Source organism: Pocillopora damicornis, chromosome 10 (genome assembly GCF_964200805.1).
Source record: "Pocillopora damicornis chromosome 10, jaPocDami1.2, whole genome shotgun sequence".
Classification (NCBI taxonomy): Eukaryota; Metazoa; Cnidaria; class Anthozoa; order Scleractinia; family Pocilloporidae; genus Pocillopora; species Pocillopora damicornis.
Window position 1 is genome coordinate 388,015 of NC_142679.1, and position 8,618 is coordinate 396,632.

The window sequence follows — 8,618 nt, forward strand, 5'->3', positions numbered from 1 at the left end:
ACACTGATTTGACAGCCATTTCTGCTTGTTTGTTTGTTTCTTCTTTTTTGATAATCTGCTCCAAAATTAAACAAGTTTCTGGTCTCTTTCAGTAGAACAGACACTCACTGGTAGGATTGTAAATACTTCTTGTTGAGGGCCCTTTCCTTTAGTATCTTGTTGATTAAAAACCAATATGGTTTGATTTTTAATTTCTGGTACAAAAGGTGATTCAATGTAGGAATATCAAATGAAAAATTATACAGGCAATTTAACACTTTTGACATACATATCGTTGAAAAGTTGACTTCTAATAAAATACCCCACCTAAACACCTTTTCCCAAACAGCCTAACCTTTAAAAGGACCTCAGGAAATCCCAAAAATCTGTAAATCATGCATCCACAACACCCACTTGTTTTAAGTTTAATAATAGCTATGCAGTAGCTTAGAGTAGTGAAAGGTTTTACTTGCTGTTTCAAATATCCTTCCTTAATATTTACATAATATTGTTGTATACTCACATGTGCTGGAAGTTTAAATCTATACATCCAATCTTCCACCTAAAGTAACAAAAAAAAAAAAGACCAGCGGAATAAAATAATAGCATGTTTATTGACAATTTGTTTAGCAGAATGTACATTCAGCTACTGAAATGGTAATTGTTATGCAATGTGGCTACTCATATTCAAAAGTACATTGTATATTGTATGCATCAAATCTGAAACAGTAACAGTCTTCACCCTTTAACTCCACGTGATCAAAACAGAATTTCTCTTTACAATATTTATACAATATATCAAGCAGACAAGTGATGAAAATAAAGAAAAATATTAATTAGTTGATTATTACTCGATTCAATACCAAATTCTCCAAACTAACACCACAAGAGCTATATGGTAGCCAATAAGGAGAATCACTAATGAGATCTTGGGAATTAAAGGTTAAGGTCCCTCAGCAATGTCTCAAATGTTGGACTTATATTTGCTCATACAAGTCAGACTTAATTTCCAAATTAGTTCTGATTTCTTAGTCTTTGCAATTGTACTTGGTAGTTATAACCAAAACTTTAAACATGTGAAGTTGAACCAGGGGCATATAGACCATCATACAATGTAGGATCAATATGTTTATGACAAAAGTCATGTTTTGAGTCGAACTCTTCCTGGTCCAGAAGGAATAACTTTTGTCTTGGATTTCCAAACTTCACATGCCTTGTTAAAATATATTATTTTGGGCTGCATATCAGCCCTATTCATCTCTAAAATCAAAACATTATCTCCTTTTATGTTGTTGTGGACAATCCCAACTCCATGAAGATAATGGAATCCCTCATTCCACACTGCATTAAAATGCCTAACCATGATTTTTCAACACGTATACTCTGTGACTGAAGAGGTCTAAAATTGGTAAATGAATGTTTGATCCCTTCCTCAATTCTAAAAGCCTCTTATAGAGGTTTGTTATATAGTTTTCCAAAAACTACACCAAAAATAAAGGGAAATGCTTTGTGAGAAATGCGTGATAAAAGACAGACTTCCTCAACATCAGTTTCTTAGGTTGTTGATTCAGTATAGTACTTGATTGCAACTTCAAGAGATTTGCCACTAACTGAAAAAGACATACATGTAAGCTTGCAAACACCAAACCTTCCCTGACCTAACACAATTTCATTTCTGTGGCTATCTCCTACAACTCAAAGTGGATTATCCCTGAATTCTTTCACAATATCTAACTTGCTTTGAGACATGAAATCCCTCAAAGTTTGATATCTATGTCTCAAAATTTGAAAAGCTTTATTTGTGGACTGCAAAGAGCTTTGAATATCTCTACACATGGCCTTAAAGTCATTGATTGTATCTGTAATTTTCATCATTTGATCTGTTCTAATCATAAATCTTACTTTCTTTTTGAAGATTTTCGGCCTTTTGCACCTCTCATATCTCCTCCTTTTTACTCCTAATTTCTGGAAAGAAGAGAACATGGAAAACTTCACACTCTTCTCACATAACTGGCAGATACATTGATCCACATTCAATTATCAATCAACCACTAGCAAGAAAAAACAAAGTTGGCAACAACTGGAAATAAATTCAATCACAATAGCACTTTGCATTACACCAACTGTTATATGATCAATTAATGCCTAACAGTGAGGATTCCTCAGCACAAAGCTTAGCACCTCTGGCATATACCTAGATCACAGTATTGTAGATCTAATAATATACATGGAAAAATTACTCAGTTCTGATTGGTTAAGATAAATGCAGTAAATAAATGCATGTAAATTTTTTTAAAGACTAACAAAATTGTATGAGCCCATAACAAGTGCTTGTTTATTCCAAATTGCACGAGAAAAATCATGTGATTACGTGTTAATAATAATAATACATGAAAAAATACGAGATAGCTCATCATAAGTAAGCATAAGCAGAGCACGCACATCATGTGCAAAAATAATTTATTCAAACTGTGTGTTCAGTCAAAACAGCTGCGTACGATCAAAACAATAATAATGCCATGATATCTTCACATCTTTAAGGTGCAAAAAAAATTCAAAGTCTGGCTAAACAGTTCAAGGAATTGTTCAGTCTGTGTTCGAATCACTTTCAATGAAATGGAATCGTCATTTCCGAGGTTTAACCATGTTTGCTTTTTCATATCGGCATTGGATCACTCGAGCAAAGTGTTAAGCTGGGTTGGCTGGTAATTTTTGATTTCCTTGGCAATTCCCTTCTCTAAACACCACTTTTTCTAAACTGACAACCAAAAAGCAGTGCTTTTTACAGTGTTTTCATTTGAGCTGTTTTTCTGCTGCAGTGGCGAAAGAAAACCTACGTAAAACACTGGCCATTGTTTCACTTGCAAATCTTCAAATTTTCAAATTTTGTTGCAACATCCATGGCTTGCATTTGATTGGCTATCTGTGAGTTTCTTTGATTATTGACCAATCAGAATGTCTGGTTTGTTACTTTCTTTGCACTGAATTAACCTTCTTCTGCACTGAATCAACTCTCTTCTGCACTGAATTACCTGAAAACTGCATTTATCTTGACCAATCAGAACTGAGTAATTTTTTCGTGTATAATATTAGTACTGTAAAATGATCAATCAGTGCCTAACAGTGAGGATTCCTCAGCACAAAGCTTTGCACCTCTGGCATATACCTTGATCACAGTATTCTAAAGCAAAGAAAACATATTTTTCAAGCATTGCACCTATATGTGCTGTAAAATGATCAATCAGTGCCTAACAGTGAGGATTCCTCAGCAAAAAAGCTTTGCACATCTAGTATAAACCTAGATCACAGTATTGTAGAACAAAGAAACAGTCTATTTCAAGCATTGCACCTACATGTGTTGTAAAATGATCAATCAGTGCCTAATAGTGAGGATTCCTCAGCAAAAAAACTTTGCACCTCTGGCATAACCCTTGATTACAGTATTGTGGAGCAAAGAAACTGTGAAATTGATCATTTGAGAAAGAACTGACCAGTTAATGAAAGAATCAATCTATGCCTGAAAGCAAGGATTCACCATTAAAAAAATTCACCCCTAGCTGGCATATTACCTTGAACATAGTATTTTTCAGCAAGAAAATACAAGAAATTCATTATTTAAAGCATTGCACCTAAATACCTGTACAGGGCATGAAATTGCACTTAATACAGGTGCCAATGCAACTAAATTTTTCACTTTGGCGACCAAATCCTAAAAATTAGTCACCAAATTGGCTACTAGAATGTTTCATCATAACCTTACCAACTGATATAGTGAATTGAAACGATTTGGAAAGATAATCCGCAGCAAATTCCACGTTAAATTCGTTTCCAAAATGCAGGACATGCATCTTGATCAATAACTAGATGCGATTTTGGATTTAGGTGCACTTGAACAATGTATATCATCCATCCTAGTGTCCATTTTGTAGCACATTAAAGATCTTTTCCCTAACCCAATTTCTAGAACGATGACAATGTAATAAAAAAAGAGTTTTGTTTGTCTTAGAAAATGGTGACCAACTTTTTTTGAATTGGCTACCACTTTGAAGAATTTAGGAGCCAAGTGGCTATCAGAAAAAAAAATTAATTTCACACCCTGCTGTAAAGTGATCAATCAATGCTTTACATCTATAGCTAACTGATCCTAGCAGTATGCACAAGGTGTGTCATAAATGAACATTCGGTGGGAGTATGGGGATTTGTTAGCAATACAAGATATAAAAAGGCACAAACCATTTCGGAACTTTCTGGTGTTTCTTATGTGCTTCCTTTCTCCTTGCTTGTTGGTGTACAGGAACTTAGGCTTGCAGATACTTTCTCCACATCTCCACCGCTTGCAAATGCGGCCACGTCCACGTCCACGTCTGCTTCATCTGCATAATATAACAAAGTTACAAAAAATTATTGCGATTCCTCGTATTCATAAGTGATTCATTGATCTGTGTAAGTCTTGGTCTGCAGCTAGCCCTTGGCGACGTACAAACATTGAACTTATCATAAAGGATTTAAACCCATTTTTATAAGTATAAATCAAATATATTAAGTAAGTAAGTATATCAAGTGTTTATGAGTATGGATTCTTATGCATAATCTTATTAAGATCAGAAAATTTTTCCTTGTAGCTCACCATTAATACAGAGGCAGAAGCACGACCATCAGTACATTTCTTCGGCAATTCACGATTGGGTTTATTATTTACCAAATTATTTAAATAACACGATTGAAAAGTACATGATAATCACAGTGTCGACACATTCCGTTGAAGTCTGACACGCGCGCTTGAGAAATGAGCTCTCAAAGATCTCTGGGTTTAACCAATTTGTAACCAGGCCAGGAAACTATTGTTAGCTTTCTTCCACTGGCGGGAAAAAATCACATGGAACAAATATACTTACCTCGATTTCCTCTGTGGACGTTTTCATAAGGTTCTTGAATCTTGTTCTTTCATTAAAATCCGGAGAATAAAAGCGAATTCACTAACATCCAAACAAATTGTAGCCAAATCATTGCCATCGAGATAATCTACAAAAGGCACAAGAGCAAAATTGGTGAATTTAATCAGGATCACGTGGACCGTAACTCCGGCGCTTTCGCAAATACGACCGGAGCATGTCGACTCAAGTGCAATTAATACTTACTTGATATTGTCTCGATGGTCGTTGAGGAGAATTCATCATCAGTCTTCTAGCCACGTTAGTGACTTCCTCTGATGTGAATGATTTTTCGAACTTCTCTATATTGAATTGGCGTCCCGTTGAACCGGCAACAGCTGTCGTGGAAGGAAAACGAGCAATCTGCTTACACTAGCACAAAAAATAGGTTGCCAGAAATGAGAATTAGCTGAAACTTAGGGGCAACGGAATTATGAGAAGTTTTTTTTTCTGAATATGCGAGGTCGAAGGACCCGATTTTGGATTTGGGATCCGATTTGCGGGAAACTCTGACTTCCCCGGCAGAATCTGCTAACAATCACCTGTCAAATGAGGCTCCATCAGCCTCTCTGAAGTTTGTCTCGTGATATACAAATTTTTTTTCCGATGGAGAGACTGCGCAATCGAAATTCTCAAGCTGCGAGTTAAGTAGAAAGAATATAAGTTTGTTGTATTTGAATAAAGGTGATGTATGTGTGAATTTTTTGACTGATTCATTTATTCATTTAATGGAAACCTTGCTGTGTTTGAGTTACCAGTCGAGTTGCAAGCTATATAGAGCTGATAATTCAGAATGTTCTGGATCGAAATGGCTCTGCTCTTTGAGGCCAAAAACGGTCCATTAATAGTGGCTGAAATTAGGGTCAACTGTCCCGCTGCGGAACAAAATGGCTCCTGATATGGAGGCTGATTCTCACCAAGGGGCTGAATTGATTTCCTGGTTAGGCCAAAATGGCTTTTGGTACGGCTGAAATGGTTTTATTTTTATTGGGGTCGATTTAGACTCAGTTGACCAAATGGCCCAACAAGGGGTGGAATTAGCTTCAGGGCCATGAAGCTAAATCGGCCCTTTGGGGCTGGAGAAGATCTTCTGAATTTATAGTGTAATCAAAAGGGCTTAGTTCCCGAAGCCAAAGAATAACATAATCTCGAAAAAACTGCATGCACATTGTCATACTATAAGGTGCTCGGAAAAAAAAGCTTTTCCATATGAGTAGATATTTCGAGATTTCCTACCCAATACTGAAGTCGTCTCCACTCGTGAAAAACTGTGTATACATTAAAAAACAAAACAAAACAAAACAAGTTGACCTACCTCGAAATACAACATACTTTGACCCGACATACAATTGGTGACCTCTTATCTTTCAACGAATCCACCATTTCGATCGCGGGAAAGAACAGCACAAGCCTTCAATGGTGAATAACGCACTCAAGCATGGTCACGGGGTTGAGGGACGCTATATCGCTGAATGTATACTTAAACTTGACTTTCGAGTCGATACAATGTATACATGCAATGTGTAAATCCGAAAAAGGCGCACAATTATCCTCAAGCACCATATGCCAAAGACGGAGGAGGAAATTGTCTTTGACATAAGGGGCTTGAAATTATTTTTAGATCACGTCCGACATGTCAAAGCACGTCGACGCGTTATGAAGGACTTAAGAAAGCGTCAAATGTTTGTACTTGATTATTGATTTTAAACACCGTAGCCTTTATCAGGGCAGTGTTTCATAACAATGCACACTACACTGACGTTAATGGCTGCACTGTAACTCTTACAGCAGATCATTTCAGGAAAATAATGAGCGGAAAACAGCCGGAAACATTATGATATACGTTAATCGGTAAATGGTATGTGACCGCAGCCTGCTAATATTCCAACTTCATGATTCTTTGATCGGCCACAAAAAAGTGATAATGAGTTATGAGCAAGATGCGAGCAGATGAGTTGGGAGGAGGATTCTAGAACAACTGAATTTGCAAATGGCCTATGACCTAAAGAAGCACCTTTAGATTTTACTTTAGATTCTATTCACAATTGATTACAACAAGGCGACAGACCCTGTGGATCGAGAAAATCTGACCACGAATTCCTCGAGAATTTCGAGAACTAGCAGAAATCATATAAATGACAACGCTCGACGCGAAGCAGCTGTTCGAGACTTCGCCATATAAACTCATATTTTATCAAATCGGCAAGAACACTAGAAACACGCGCGCAGAAAAACACGACACGCTCACAGCCGCGCGCGGACGTTCAACCACACGCGCCCGGTGAAGGTGTGAGTGGTTCGGGCTTTAGTACACCTGATAAACAGAATCCCTTCACCTTTACTAAAATAAAGTATTTGAGCATTGATGCATCTCAATTGAAATTGAGAATTACGATACTACATGAACATTACGTTTTAGTCCCATTGACCTTTCCTGTTAAGTGCTCGGGCTTCATCACTAGAATAGTCACACACAAAGGGATCTTTATATGGGTGTGTTTTTGGGACGTCGTATTTCCCGTAAGTGATTTAAGTGGGAATCCCTTCAATTGTCTGGTTTACGTTAGAGTATGGAAGAATCTTTCTTACCGTGAAGTAGGACAATTTTGAGGTCAGTGGCAACGTAAACTAAATCGTATTTTCTCTTTTGAGCTTAGGAGAAACGAGTAATAGCAAGTAAATTTTCTCGTACTCTTAAGAGCTGCTTTTTCTTGTAATCCTCTCGATATGAGAAATCTTACGGCTCTTTTTCTCTCTTTTTAACCCCCAAAAGGGCGTAATTTTAACCTACCTTTCTTAGCTATGCTCCTGTTACTGTTGCGCTCAGCGTGAAGTGACAAAAGTGATCCAAAATATTCTCGATTGCTCTTTTATCTTTCTGGCATAAGACCAATCATTGCATCGTAACTTCTATAAAGATGTTCTGTTGTCCGTGGTGCGTAAGAACTATTGAATTGACCTCACAGTGGGCGATTTAAGTGTTTCATATTCAATAATTGGAAGCTTGGAAGCTCCTGAGAATTACCACGTGAGTGAAATTGTGGCAAAGTTGACGACAGAGTATAAATAGTGGCGACCGCTGCATTTTATCTGTAGTTTAATGGCTATGCGAATCTTTTCAGCAATGCAATATGGCGATTGTTTAATGAGGTATGTATTGCTGTTCGCTGCACAAGTGCAATCATGTGGAGTTCTGGGAAAAAAAAGACACCTCGACAACCCTCTGCCGTCTGCCGTCTTGACTAATGCGCCTTTGTCTTAGATGTCCGAGTGGTTTCAATTTTATTTCAACAAACACTTTAGCTGAAACTTGGTGAGAATTCAATCGGCTGAGAAGGGCCCTTAGGTTGGTGTATGGTAGGGTGGGGACTGGAATGCCTCACTCTACCTTACCCTCATCAGTAGTATCAAGATAAATTACTGTGAATATATGAGGTTTCAATCTACCCTTACCATACAGATGTGTATAATAATTGCGTTACGTTACGTTCAAAATCCTCCATCCGCCAACAAAACACCGCAAAAAAAATCTGTCAAAGCAAATTCCGCTCAGAGTAAACTTGTGACATTTATTTAATAGAATTTAGCGCTTTGTCTCCAATAAGAAGTGAGCGTGCTGTACCTCAGAAAGTAATTCAAGCTGAAAATAGCCCGCCTACTTCCTTGTTTACGTCCGTGATTTGACCCGGGAATTGAAAAAACGGGTTC

The 8,618-nt window shown here is 37.3% G+C and overlaps 1 protein-coding gene and 1 long non-coding RNA gene across 2 annotated transcripts in view; both read right to left on the minus strand.

Annotated features, from left to right (window-relative positions):
• The window catches only part of LOC149038350 (uncharacterized), a 5,782-nt gene extending 1,015 nt beyond the window's left edge, over positions 1–4,767 (minus strand). The window contains exons 1-5 of the long non-coding RNA XR_016180356.1: positions 4,607–4,767; positions 4,213–4,352; positions 3,740–3,939; positions 1,882–1,944; positions 503–541 (exon numbers count right to left, since the gene is read on the minus strand). This is a non-coding gene — a long non-coding RNA (uncharacterized LOC149038350). The remainder of the gene's footprint in view (positions 1–502; positions 542–1,881; positions 1,945–3,739; positions 3,940–4,212; positions 4,353–4,606) is intronic.
• LOC113666305 (arginine kinase) overlaps positions 1–8,054 on the minus strand; it is a 17,744-nt gene extending 9,690 nt beyond the window's left edge. The window contains exon 1 of the mRNA XM_027182077.2: positions 7,702–8,054. The gene's annotated coding sequence lies outside the window, so the exon portion shown is untranslated. The remainder of the gene's footprint in view (positions 1–7,701) is intronic.
• Positions 8,055–8,618: the final 564 nt, after the last annotated feature.